Below are 15027 nucleotides of genomic sequence, written 5' to 3'. Positions count from 1 at the left end.
GCAAGTGAATTGCAACACCCCATTGGTTGAACATTAAGGTCATGAGGTGGACCTTGGTAGAATCAGATTGTCAAGGATGAGAGGTGCCGCTGGAAATGTTTAATAAAACATGAGAGCAATCTTCTCACCAGGAGTAAAAGTGTTTGGCAGTTCAACTCCAGGCAACCCAAAACAGATTTCCCCTGTGAGCCAAAAGCACTGCAGCTGCTCATTCACCACGGCTGGCAATCCAAGCTGCCTTCAAATTGACAGCCGTTGCCAAAAGTAGTGCTGAAAATTGGTCAAATATCACACAGTATCTGACCTCTGACAAAGCTTATCTTGCACAAGAAAACGTATGGAGCTGAAATGATAGTGTCTGTCTGCTCCAGCTCCTCTTTCTGCCTCATTAGTTGCTGATATTGGATAGGTTATCTCAGCTTACAGCACATTTTAAGGTTGTAGCCAGCTCACCTTATCCTGAAAACGCTGCAGCGGAAAGGTTACATTTTTGGGAGAATATCACACCTGAAACTCCTTTTGAATTTGATGATTAAATTTGTGTCTGTTGCTTCCCCCATATGTCTCCTATGTAGCAATGGAAGGTGTGTCAACGATGGCTACATCCTGAGTTTGTTCCATTTCTGAAAGCTGCCTGCTACATGGCATGAAATGAGAAGACAGATGATAAGCTTCTCCCTCACGCTCTGGGGAACACAGTCAGCCTTGATGGAAAGAATCATGACGGGCAGGAATCTCAGATAAGTATATACAGCACATGATGCATTCACAAACACAATATGGACAACCCATGGTCTGTAATCAAACATGTCCATTGGGTTCTTTCAGTCCTTGATGCATAGAATTCCTGAAGTCTAATTATGTATTAAGAATATGCACGATATGGATGTAATTTGTCATCTGTTGTCATTTACTGGGAGCTACTTTTTAATTAATGCTGAAAACAAAAACAAAAAAACAGCATTTAGTTTTTCAATTTCTGCACATGAACAAAAACAGCCGCCTAAATTGTAAAGCTGTAAGTAGTGCAGACTGTAAACATCAAACTTCCAAGCCTTCCCAGCATTCTAAAGACTTTCTGCAATACCTGAGGGGCTCCACATCTTAAGTCAAATTTCTCTTTCACTGATAGAGTGCCAAATTCCAGGAATTACCTGACAAACTGTGATCAGGTCCAAAGGATTAACAGCAATATTCTCTTCCAAAAGTCAGACCGTGTCCTTTTTAAAATCTCCACAGGGCTCTAGGAAAAGGCCAATGAGTTGATGTCAGAGCTCGACTTTAATTTATGTATATTTCCTTTCGTGCAAGCTCACAACAGCATGACTTGTAGGCTGAGCAGTTAGCCAGCCATGTTATTACATTTTTTTTAATGTATTTTTTTAACCAGGGAGGATGGTGCACACATGAGGAGTTTTAGGGCAGGCAACATGTCAATCTAACAGCAGGTGAATGGACAAATACAACACTTTATGAAATCAAGTTATGTCACAGAAGTGATCAGGTGAATGTCTAAATAGTCAATTTGGAATCAGAAGTGCAGCTGTGCTGCCATCTAGCGCTTTAATGCTGCACTTCGCTGCTTTCTTGCAGCTTGCAGTGGGATGTAAAATGAGTGTGTGTGTGTGTGTGTGTGTGTGTGTGTGTGTGTGTGTGTGTGTGTGTGTGTGTGTGTGTGTGTGTTGGGATTGCGCCTTTGCAAACACTTTTTTTCAAGCATGTTACAGTGCCAGGAGTGCACATGTCTATAGCAAGGGTAATCCCAGAGGGAATCAAAGCCACAGTCCTGGCAGTGTTATGGCCTATCCATTTACCTTCACAGTGCATTTATGAACCCACAAGTTTGACATTGATAGTTTGCCGTTCACCCACATTACACAAACTAAATTAAATTAAATGAAAAAACCTGACATTCCTCTAGTGCTATCTTGCCTAGTTTTTCAGATATCAGTCTATGAGATTTTTGGCACATCCACAGTACATGAATATTACATTAAAAAGACAATTTTGAAACTACTTTCTACTGAAAAAATACTTCCAATGAACTGAAAAAATCCACAGTGTGTTCTCTGGATATTCAATAATAGGGCATTTTCTGTCACTGCAGACATTTTTTTTGGTTTTATTTGACTGACACAAATGAAGTTAGCTTGACCTCCATTGTAATGCGATGGTGAAATAAATCTCAAAACCTGGGCAAAACACTATGTGAATGGCTGCATACGGGTCATAACTGAGAAAACATGCTTTTTTCCATTGTGAATGAACCAACCCTTAATAGAAATGCAGTAGGCCCTAATAAATGTGTTGGTCAACAAACAAGCATATCTGATATCTTAATCTATGTTTATATGTTAGCATACTCTATGTGGTCTACAACCATTGTCCCAAAAGTGTAAATGTGTATTCTTACTTGCTTAACATGCTCATAACTTTAATGTCCATTTGCAAAATACATGTTATTCCTATGGTATAAGACAGTCCAAAAATATTAGTTAACATAAACAGCACTCCCAAATCCAAAAATATTAAGAACTGCTCCATAGACAATGAATTTTATCAGATGGCACTGAGAGCCCCCAGGGGGATGTTCTGAGATGGGATCATGTTCTGTTTTAGAACTGAGAATACCACAATTGAATAAAGCTCATTTGGGTATATAAAAAAAGAAAACTAAACATTTTCAGTCTCCCATTCATTGTCTACGGAGCTGCTCCAATACTTGATGACCTCCCAAGTTTGTGACTTACTTACTCTGGTTTCTGGCTTTAAAAGAGAGATAGTTCATGTTCCCAAATATTGATTGAACTTTCCTTGGCTATGGATATAACATATTGATTTTTTTTTAGTTTAGGTAGCGTTCCCCTTTCATCTCACTTAACAAGATGACGTCAACAGAATTAGAAACTAGCTGTGTCATTAGCAGTTATGGTGGTAGAATTAGTAGTAAAGCACTAGTCCTTCATTGGACCTGCAGTAGCATATCCGTTTGTCACTTCAGGTGATACAGACGTCACCTCGAATTTTGTTATTGCTCTGCTGTCTTCCACAGGCTGCTGTTGTACTGTGATTCTGCCCTGTGATTGACTGTGTATGCAGCAGGATGAGCCACACCAGGACAGAGCCACTTATCACTCCTGGAGCAATGGATGACCGAGGAACAGAGATGCAGCCTGGGCCGCACACTGTGTCATCTGTCAGCCGGCCGCGTAGGTGAACCAGAGGATGAGAGGAGATGAGCAGAACGCAGATTTAGAGCCTGGCCTTCCTCACATTATCTCCCCTCACACCATTGCTCATGTTGTGAAACTTCCTGGGGCTAAGAGCCACTGGAACACATTTTTACAACCGGGGGAATAAAAGGACAGCTGAAGGATGACGGAAGGCATGTGACGTGGTTGTGGCTGTATTTCTAATGAGAATTTGACTCCAAATCACTGTATTCATCAAGTACAATGAGTGTCTGGGAATTTGTCTTGTCAGCACTGATGCAAGGACATGTCGACAACTCTGCACCAGTGCCAGCTAGACAAATCTCAGTACAGAGAGGGGGGTTACAGTTTGATTACAAAACTTCTACTTCACGCAGATGGTTTTTGCTGCACATGTTTAGAACAGCGTTTGAGCCAATGCATGATTTGGATTAATTAATTCGGATTAAAAAATGCACTGTATAATGAAACTAACTCCTTTATCTTACGTCTGCATCAAAATAAATGTAAACATGATCACTGACCCAGCAAAAGCCTAAAAAAGCTCTTTTAATAATTGACTGCATGCGCAGTTCAGTCCACTGTTCGATCTGCCGTGTGTGAGGTATAAGCCAAGCAGGCAGACGCAGCTTTCCATCCAGGAAGAGCACAGGGAGGAATGGTGCATTCAGTGGAACAGACAGGTACCTACCTCTGATTTAATGTGATTTATTTCCACACAGAGCTTGCATGTGGCCAGTGCATCGGCAGTTCAATTTGGTTTGGGTAGAAAAAGAGTTGTCTGAATGATAGAGTGAGGGCCAGCCATGTTCTCTACGCTCGGCTCCCCCTCAATCAGGGCCCCTGCTTTGGCCGATTAATCCTTTGCACACAGAGTAGAGGCTCGGCCAGGGATTTTGTGTGTGTGTGTGTGTGTGTGTGTGTGTGTGTGTGTGTGTGTGTGTGTTTGTGTTTGGGTAAACCTCAATCTCTGACATAAGACTGCCTCCTTCTGGAAGCAAGCTGTCATGATTCATGTTAACATGGGTGCATTTCCATGATATAAAGTTCAAGAAAATGATATGGAGTTCTCTATTACCTGCTATAATCATAAACGTTGGTGTCACCACTAGATGGCAATATCTGCTAAAATAAATGTGGTCATTTTTTAATGCCAGTAAAATAGATTAGTTAGATTATGCTCTGTCTTTATGAATTTAATGTGACTTTATGTTCAGTTACATTTTATTTATAGTGTCAAATCATAACAGAAGTTTTTGCAGGGCACTTTACATATGTTAAATACTGAGGAATTTATACTTTTGCATTGTTGAGAGCATCATAACGGGGAACATCACTGCCTGGTATGGACACAGCACCGAACGGGGCCTCAAGGCTGAACATACAATAGGCGGTGCCCTATACTGCCTAAAGGCTGGGAGAATCTTTAAATATCCAATGGTATAGAACTCTGTTATTCACAGAGAACATTCCCCCATGAGCAACAGGGGCAAGAAAAAACGTCCCTTAGGGTAGAAACCTTGAGCAGAACAAGGCGGCTCTGGGTGGGCGGCCATCTGCCTCGACCGGTTATATAAAGCCCGCATGACAGCATTTAAGAGAAAAACATTTAAGTTATTCCCCACAGCCTTTGCTACACACACACTGCTACAGTCCTGTCAGACAAACTCATGTAGGCTACTCCTTCATTGGCACCACCTGCCATGTTCATTTGAAAGGATTTTAAATGGGAAATTATATTTTTTTTATAGTTGTTTTATTCCCCTAAATCTCTGCATCCACAAGAATACTCCATAGTCAAATGAAGGAGAGCAAAGAGCTGCAGACTCGCAGCTTTATCAGTCACAACAGCACAGCCAGCCTGCTCCCTGTAGTTCACTTTAATCCCAATCTCCTGGTGCTTTCTCTCAGTGCTCACCCTGTGCCTGGCTGTGTTGGATGAGACTTAGATGAGGGCCCCTCGCATCTTCAAGGCTCTGTGTGGTCAAAGTGCTGCCTGACGTCCCACTGACCCTGCCCACCTCTGAGTATCTGTCCAAGGCCTCCCCTTTTCGCTTGAAACCCCCAAAAGGCTTTGTATCCCTTTATCCAGGCATGAGATCAGAATTCCAGATCAGGATTAGGGTCAGTGTCTGGATCAGTTGTATCAGATATCTATTGAAGCATATCTATCCATCCCTCTTTCTCTTCTCTGGCTTTGCTGGTCCACCAAAAAGACGTTTTATGTTGTGTACCAGTTCTCTTCTCTCCTGGAGATGAGTGACACATCAGAGATAGCCTTCAACTAATCCGATCCTTTATGCTCAGTGAAACTAAGTTGCGAGCCTGTACCCCTATTTTTGCACTTTATTTGTTGTCGTTTTAAATCATACTTAATGTCATGCTCAACGTCAGATGGGAGCTCTATGCCTTTTTTAAATTCACTTAGCCAGTGATGTGCCCCTCAGGAACAGAAGAAACTTAAACATCAAAGCGAGACAAGAATTCTTCCAGTCAAACTGTTGGTTATTGTTGGAGTGGCTCCAGGAAATGGTTGATGAATGCATTGGCAGCGTGCCTGTCTAACAATGGCATTGTTTTATGGGTTTGAAAGCTTCCCACAATGCTGTCATTATACAACACTGGACTCCAGACAGCAGGGAATGATGCACGCAAGGCCACCATGAATAAAATTAAACTTTCTCTTGTATCTATCTCTGGAGCGTCCATAAGAACACCTTCACATGTTAATCTGACAACTGATACAAGCAGGTGAAGATCAGACCTTTTGTCTTTTTTTTGTTTGTTCCTGCTTTGTTTTATCATTTGAGTTTCAAATGTGCTCACTCACATTGTGCACTTATCTGCTGTGTTGGCAAATATTTCCAGCAGGTGGTGCTGAAGAGCTGGTGTTCCCACAGACAAGCGCTCAAATAAAGTTGGAGATGGTGTGTGTGTGTGTGTGTGTCTTTGTGTGTGTGTGTGGAAGAGGGAACTATCCCTAGAGTTTTACCTGACCTCCCATTCCCCTCTGCCACACACACCTTGTCAGCAAGTTGGGCCTTATCTCCCACTGAACTGAGCCATTGAGCGCACTCTTGACCTTGTCATTATCTTGTACCTTGCTTTGTTTCCACCCTCCTTTCTCCCTTTTGTGTGTTTCCTGACTTTCCCTTTCCACACTATTTGAACAAAGATAAGAGTAGTCTATTTACACTCCCCCCACCCCATCACACTCTCTCTCTCTCTCTCTCTCTCTCTCTCTCTCTCTCTCTCTCTCTCTCTCTTCATTTTTTCTCGCTCTCTTGTTTGTGAAAGAAGCCTTGTGTTTAATACAAAGAGAGGCCCTGACCATGACCTTCCATGGTGGTTTGAGGTGTACTATTCAACAACACTAAATCTTTCTCTCATTTGCAATAAAGGATCATACTTTTTGTTCTGAATACAAAGCCTTTTAATGTTGCATCTGGATGCTCTTCCTGTTAAGCATTATTATAAAGATTATGTACAAAGAACTAACTTGAACAGCAGGAAGAGGAAAAACAATTAGGTCTTTAATCTCACCAATTAAGTGCAGCACAAAGCCCAAATAAAGAGTGAAACATAATTTGAAGAGCACCGTGTATCAGATGTGAGAGTGCTAAATACTACTACTACTACTACTAGATTAGATTAGATTAGATTCAACTTTATTGTCATTACACATGTACAGGTACAAGGCAACAAAATGCAGTTTGGGTCTAACCAGAAGTGCAATAGCAATACTGGGTATTATTGTAAATAATGTGCCCACAACTTCCATTAAATGAATAGTTTTTGGCAAATACTTTTATTCACTTTCTTGCCAAGAGTTTGATGAGAAGATCAATACTTCTCAAACATCTGTTTGTTAAAGATTAAGCTGGATCCAGCAGCCTGTTAGCTTAACAGGGGGGGAACAGCTAGCCTGTACCTACCTAGTTTTATACAGTCTACCGTACCTAATGCTAGCTGAAGGTTACCTAGTGGTGAAGCATAGTTATTATGTTACATCTCGTTGAGGGGAAAAAGACAACAACAAAAACAGCAATTTGTGATTTCACAGGGGTTATTTGCATGATAGTCTGGAACAGTTCAGTACAGTACATTACAGTTCCAGGATAATTGCCTGACATCCTGAGGATGGCTTACACGCTGGATGTCACTCACCTTCAGCTCTCTATGTGTTGCCGTTTTCAAACTGAAAATGACGCTAAAAATAATTTTTGAAGAAAATTTGGATCTAGCAAGGAGGCAGTCCTGCTTGGTTCTTATGGAGAATACGCTACTGTAGTGTGTGAACAGTTAACTTCATTTAATATTGTATGTGACATCTTCTTTTATGGGGTGCAGGAAAGTTCCTTCCCCATGCTGTTTTGCAGAGCCACCGTTGCTGCTAAGTGCTTCCTAAGACGATTGTGATTAAGTTTAAAGAAATACAATCACCCCAGAGCAATTTTTTTCTCCCATCCAAGAATGTATGTGTGGAGTAGTCAGACCTTACTCCAAAGCGCTGGGAAGATAGGTCTGGCAATGCGAAAATGTGCAGGACAATTTCTTAGCCATAACTTCCGACAGAGCCAGGGTAACTATTTCCCCCTGTCTTTAAGTTAAGCTAAGCTAACAGTCTCCTGGTTGTAGCTTCATATTTGATGGACAGATATGAGAGTGAAAGCAGGATTCAGAAGAAACCAGTAAGCATATTTCCCACAATGTTAAACTATTAGTTTAATAGATAAGATATAGTACTACTGTAACATGAATGCTCTGCAATGATTTCAGGTTGGCCATAGTTCATATACATTGCTTTAGACTCTCCAATTGGGATGTTTTGGAACCGATTGGTGGGGACTGCTATTGAAGAAGTGCACATGATGATACACTAGTAAGTAAATTCCGTTTAAGTATGTATCCAGCAAATTTATATAGCTCATGTTACTGTATTGTGTGAACAGTTAACTTCATTAAATATGTGGCGTTTTCTTTTGCGGGGTGCAAATGTTAAACCAGTGACCTGGAGATAGGTTTGGCAATGCAAGACTAATGCATTTGTAATTTATGTATCTGTTTGTACATGTTTGTATTAGAGACTTTTGTCCTGATAGGTTTAACAAACCAACGTATCCAGAGGGAAATATACATTTTCAAGAACAGATTACAGTAGAGGTTAAAATATCACATCTAGATGATAATGGAGCAAGCAATTGATGCATTGTGTTCCCCAGTCTTGTAGTAAAGTGAACAATTTCCATTGTGCACAAGTTTGATATACAGAGAAGAAGATATTGCTTAAATTGTTGTCCCTTTACATTTTTGCCACTATTCTTCTGACATGAAATGAACTAGGGAAAACTGTGATGGTGTTTAGGAGCTCTTTCTCACTGTAACCAAGGTATGTAGTCAAGTTTCGATGTTGCTTTTGGAATTACAATATGCATATGCCTCCCATAAAGCAAGCTTCAATATATCTGTCCATCAAAACATTCACTGACAGCATGAGGAGTGATGTTGCTTGCCTTTGATTCTAATGCTAAGAGCATAATTTATGTAAGATGTTTGAATGGCTTTTTGAGTAAGAATAGATTAAAGGCAGTTTCATGCTTCAGGAGCCAAAAAAAGTGCCTGCAAAGCACTGTTTTTAAAACTCCTGGGGCTGCATGAGGGTTGATGAACAGGGCGGGTGCAAATGGTGATTAGCTCAAGCCATTTATTGGGCTAACAAAACAGTGTGCCAATCACGGCCATCCCTTGAGCTTTCCTCTCTTTTCTGCAAATATGAAAGACCTTGTCCCACAAGTGACTTCAAAGGTGGCAGCGGCAGGCCCCATACCAGGACATGGCGTCTCCCCGAGCCCTTCCCCTGCACACATCAAACCCCAGCTGACAAAAGCAGCTCTAGGTGGCATAATGAGACGCATCACTTCTTTCAACTATGTGTGAAGTGTGACATTCTCTGTCTTCTTGTGTCTTGTGTTGACACTGTGTGTGAGGAGTTGACCGGACAATCCAGACAGCCCCTGCTCCTTGGACACTAGCCACTGAAGGCAGTATCAAAGCCCTGCGAGTTCCTGAGGTCAACAGTCAGGGCTGTGTAAATACACACACACACACACAAACACACACACACACACACACACAGTTTTGGTGCAGCCCTCCCCCTCGTAGCTTCCTCAAGATTGTTTCTTCTGTGTCCAGAGAGGAAGGCCAGCAGACCAAAACATCAACTGATATCTCAATTCTCATGAATCCTTCTTGGGAGGCTGTGCCGGTCAACTGTAAAGCCATTTTAGTCTATGTTTCACGCACATGTGCACCGTATCAGATAGGAGATACTGAAAGGCATGCTCTTGCCTTGTGACTGACTTTCTGGTATTTTTGGAGGTGATGAAGGCCATTATCAGTGGATTAACAGAAACTAAGATGGTGGGGGCTCACAGTGAACATACTGCCCTAATTCTCCCTCACTTGTCTCCCATGTATTACCCTTGTCTACTGGACAGCAGATAAGATCCTTTGGAGAGACGGAAGCTATGCAACCACGCGCTGCACCTCTCATATGACTACAATGCCAGAGCCAAACGTAAAAGGCAAGTTCGGTAAACTGCGTAAAGCTGATCCATTTTCCAATCCACAGACAGATTTTTCAATTCATTCCAATGCATGGCATAATACAATTAGACAGGTGGATTGATAATCTAATATGGCTTAGTTTTTTATCCTATTCCCCTCACTTTTCAAATAGTTTACTTGGAGCCTGAGGGTGTGAGCCATCCGGTTTTCTATGGACGCCGAATTACCTCAGAGCGCTCAGTGCCGAGCTCGCTGCCAGAGAGGGAGGCGAGTATTGTTTTCATGACAGAGATCAATGGCTGGGTGAATGTGCTTTAATTCTGCAGGAGCTCCTCTCCCAGGCTAATAAATGCAAGCCTCCCTGCTGACTGGGCTGTCGTGCTGAGCCCAGCGGGGGTCAGGCTTTTTGTGTTCCTGTGCCCAAATTATGGAACCATCAATACGCTCCCTGGAACCAGTCAATAGAAGCCCGCTTTGTGGCCGAGGGGAGACCAACTTCAAGGGTGATAAAAAAGGGAAAGAAATAAAAGCCTACGCTCTGACACATTTATCAAATAAGATCAGGATCAGAACGTACAGATATATTATACAATTAAAAATTCAGAATGGCTATATATCACCAAAGGGATGCATCCGGCAAAACCTGTTTACACTTTGTCAATAATTATTTACATGAGGCAAATTATTTTGCAGCGTGAGGCAGGCAGTGTCAGAGAACCAATGTAGTTGAAAGTCTATGAGTGGATAAAGTGGAAGTAATATTGATGATAGTGGCAATAACATTGTTATTATAGATACTATCAAAAAACTTGAGCTACAACTTTTTTTTTTTACTTTGACTTTCAAGATTCTTTACATTTTGCAAGCACCATTAACAAAATTAATTTTAATTAATAAATGAATAAAATTTTGAGGATACCTGAGACACCACTTTCCTACAAATTGCTATGTTGTGTTGCCTGAACCAGGGGTTGTGAAAAACTTTTTTATAAAACACATAGGCGATAAAAACTGTTGTCGTGCATGAGTTTGTTTCCATACTGCCTCACTGCTGCTTGTAGCATCAAGTGAATTATTAAGTATCCAGCTTCAAAAAGCTTGTAAAACTCTGTCCTCCTCAAAACCTCAAACTTTCTTCTTCCCCTCTTCACTTTTCTCTCCCTTTTTTATTTCTGTTGGCTTCTCAAACATCAAGTTGTCTCCGGATTTTCAAACGGGCTGAAAAATAAGAGTTTCCCCAGCTTGCAAGCGCATTCAAAGGGCGCGTTCCTCAGATGTGCCACCTTGCAGCGTGGTGGTGGCTGTGCAGGAACAGGATCATTCAGATATGCTAATGGATCAGCGGGGTAGCTCCAAGCGTGGCTTACCCCGCTTTAAAAGACAGCTGCCTTCTCTCTTTCTTTTCATGCCCTACTCTCAGGCTGCCTCTCTCTTTCCCACTCTACATTGATAGCAGGTTGAAATGTAATAACCATTACATTTCTACTAATTAGACAGATAGAGCAATTAGCCGGGGTCCATGTAAATCCAGGTTGTGAAATATGTTGGACAAAGAGAGTTCAGAGGATGAGTTTGGGCAGTCATTGAATGCAGCTGAGGTTAGAGTCGGCACAGTGTAATGATATCATGCTCAATACGGAGAGCTGCAGATAATAGAGCCAGTGCCCACTGGCCCTCCCCTTGGTTAAGTGGCCCTCTGTGTCAGCGCCTGTGTATGAGCCGTTGGCTCTGCCGCCGAAGCCCCAGTCCCACACTCTCTTGGGCTATCTATTCTCTCCAGCCAGAGTCATGCTGCGCAGGAATCCTGGGTGATTGGGTTTCTTTCAGGGGCCTTATAGTCAGTCATAAATCGGAGGGGATCTTGCCCGGCCCCTCGCTCTCGCCCCTAACCCTGGCTCCAGCTGGCAGGGGACGATTGTTGGAGAGCCGAGGTCATTGTGGGGTCGCTCTCTGTGGCGCTTCTTAACTCTCCTTGCCTATTTTTTTTCTACCCCTCCTCTCCACTGTCCCCCCCGCCTTTCTTTTTTTCTCTGTCTCCTGGCTGAGGTTGCTAGGGCTTGGTATTTGCTTTTTAAGACCATGTTGTAATTACAGAGGAGCTCTACTCCCCTTGCCGCCTCTGGCTCCCTCTCCTTTTTTATCACTGCTGATTGGTGGTAAGAAGCTATACTGGGGCCATCTCACCCCCCCCCCCCCCCCCCCCCCCCCCCCCCCCCCACCCCACCCCCCCACAACAGGCTTTTGTGCTTCCTCTGCCCTGGGCACACACATAACTGATTCATTCACATCTCCCAACCTTAACAGAAGTAGAAAAAGACCAGGGTGGCCTCCTCACACCGATCAGACAGCAACAAGAGGAGTGAAGGTGAGAGTCATCTAAAAAGAGGAAATGGGTGGAGGACTCCCAGCATTTAAACGTGGAAACAACAGAACCTAAACAAACTTTATCAGTAGTACAGAAGCTGAAGCCTATTGTTTATCTTAGTGGTAAACATGGTGTTTTGATACAAATCTACCATGTCTCAGAATCTGGGTGGACAATTCTAATTGCTAAATAATAAAAACCTATTCACTTGGTCAACAAAACAGGTTGCTACAGGCTTAGGCCACATTTCATTATGGCCGCTTGGTATTTTTGTATCGAGAGTCTTTGTTTGCTGTTTTAGCAGCACTACACCACAGAGAACATCAGACGCAGCCCTAAAATGTATTTTCTGTGGGATTGCACCCCTCTGCCAACATCTGTGACCATAAACCAAGATCAGACAGTGATAGTGAAAACAATACCGCAATGACAACAAACAATCATGCCATTGGACAATAAGTGGAGGAGGAGTTGTCTGAAATCCCAGTTTTGCCAGGGGGGTGCTGGCTTTTGCACGTCTGGAATTGAGTCTCTCTTGTAATAAAATAAGATAAAGATGAGATAGATTTTTTTGTTTTATTTTTCTTGGACAAATTAACAATTTCTGCTGTTGAAAGACTGTACACAGACACAGACTGTTGCAACACTATGCATGGACATGCACATGTTGCATGCAAAGACTGCCACTGGGCAACAAATTTGCACACTGCCCCATTGTTCAATACATCATAATGGTCATCATAATATGTGCAGTAAGGGCAACCTGCCAACATCAAATCTTGGTAGAAGAAAAGTAAAAATGTGCATGTGTGTGTAATAGATAAAAGCAGCATTTCAGTGGTTAGACTGGCTTGCCATTCAGGGCTTTGATGGACAGGGGGACAAATGAGTTCTTAAAGGGAATGAATCTGCACCGGGGGACTCTGAAGTGTCTGCCTGAAGGGAGAAGCTGGTACTCATTTTGGAGGACATGGGTGGGGCCTTGTATTATCTTAGGGGCCTGCCTGAGGATAATATTGTCAAAGACAGCCTGGAGTTATTTAATCATACATATAACAAAAACAGCTGTAGGCATAAAACTAACAATTTTGGGATAAGAAAGAACTAAATTAATTTACTGTAGCTGCTTCTCAAGCAGTCCTGGGCCTACAAGACAGAGGCCTGAGGTGCAGCAACCAATCATAAATTGTACATATACGCATTAAAACACAGTCTGGAACTAAATGATTATATCCGCATCACAAATCCTTTAAAGTGAGTAACGCATTTGATGGTATGCAGAGGCTTGTCTTTCCCCTAACACACTTGAAAACAAACTGAACCAAAATATCACAAAAATGCGTACAGCGTGCGGCTATAGAAGCATGGCTTGCCTTTTATGTGTATGGAAAAGTGCCACAAACTAGGCATTGTTCCCTAAGAAATAGGATACAGGCTTGGAAGAGCCATTGTTCTATTTCAGTTTGCTTGAATCTCCTCTGTTGCATGCTGGCTCGCTGCTCCACCGTTCTGACTTCTGACAAACAGCATCTGCACCAGGGACGCCACTTCCTCCCACGAGACAGATGGGAACAAACCCAGTATAATCACTTCAAATAAACAGGATGCCATTAATTGTTTGCCCCTATCAATTGAAGTATGTCCCTTGGTATTCAATGAGAACTTGATTAATCATTTTAATGGTTTGACTTATTAGATGCCAATGAGAAGAGATAAAATGTCTGGCAAGGAACAAATGACCACATTACCCTGCAGAGGCCAGGCTTAGAGGCCTGAGACAGCTAATCCATTTCTAGTGTAATCTCTAGAAACTGATATATGCATATGAAAGCAGAATCTGTAAGCAATGCAACAAGATTTTGGTACCGGAAGTGTTCTGGTTTCTGCTTGTAGTCCATTTGTAGTCCTAGTAGTATTGTGTTTGAGCGGCCTTTACAAATGTAACCACTCCGTGTGGAGCCCAAAAGAAAAAGTCCAGTCTTTTTTTGAAAAAAGGTAGAACAAATTGCAGCCGAAAAAAGCCCCAAAGAATTCCATCAGGGGAAAGTTAAAAAAAAAAAATCTTGAATATAGCCTATTCATACACCTATTCATTCTTTTTCTCACGTGAATAGGGTAAAAAGTGGAACCTTTAGATTTCATCATGAAAATTACTGAGTTGATTATGTACATCAAGACAAACATTTGTTAACATGGGAAAACTGTGCATAATCTACTTAAGTATGTGCTACTTTGCATAAATACTACAGCTCTAAACATTGGGTATAGCCAGGTGAAAATGTTTCGTTGAATCTGGTTGACATCTTACAGCATACAACTTAATGATAAGCTCTAAATTGAACCCATTTAGGCTACCCTTGAGCATTGATACATAGAGGCAGGAAAATTTACTTTAAACCAGCCTTTATTAATTGTAATTGCAGAGGGCTGGATCCGTGGGACTGTTTCTGGGGGATGAGTCTGAGGAAAGAACAGGAGACAAGGGTAAGGAGAATGCAGAAGATGAAAGATAGGTACTGTGCCTCTGCAATAATAATTAATAAAGGCTGGTTTAAAGTACTTCTTCCTGCCTATGTATTAATGCTCTCTAATGCCTCTTTTACATGAGTCGGTTCAGCGGGATGGTTGTTGGTTGGCCTACCTACTCTTTCGGTCCAATCGTGCTGCTCGAGGTAGCCCCTTTCCTCCTTCCATTCTCCCTATTACAAGTGTGTGGCATCCAAATGATTTTGAAGCTGTTGTTTTAAGGGAAAATAGTTATGCAAAGTTGCTTTAAAATCAGGAAGGTTTAACTTCTAATGGCAGTTGCGGTAACCGATGCTAATTTAACTCAGAATATAGAAGGTGAACCCCAGAAACACATTTGAATTTTTTCTGATGAAG

The 15027-nt window shown here is 42.0% G+C and overlaps 1 long non-coding RNA gene across 1 annotated transcript; it reads left to right on the top strand.

The window, feature by feature from the left end:
- The first annotated feature begins 3540 nt into the window (after positions 1-3540).
- On the top strand, positions 3541-14647 carry LOC116689680 (uncharacterized). The gene is made up of 3 exons (XR_004332070.1): positions 3541-3553; positions 6925-6929; positions 14570-14647. It is a non-coding gene; the product is annotated as an uncharacterized LOC116689680 (long non-coding RNA).
- The last annotated feature ends 380 nt before the right edge of the window (positions 14648-15027 follow it).

The sequence above is a fragment of the Etheostoma spectabile genome, chromosome 5 (genome assembly GCF_008692095.1).
Source record: "Etheostoma spectabile isolate EspeVRDwgs_2016 chromosome 5, UIUC_Espe_1.0, whole genome shotgun sequence".
Taxonomy (NCBI): domain Eukaryota; kingdom Metazoa; phylum Chordata; class Actinopteri; order Perciformes; family Percidae; genus Etheostoma; species Etheostoma spectabile.
This window is presented reverse-complemented; position numbering and strand designations above follow the sequence as displayed.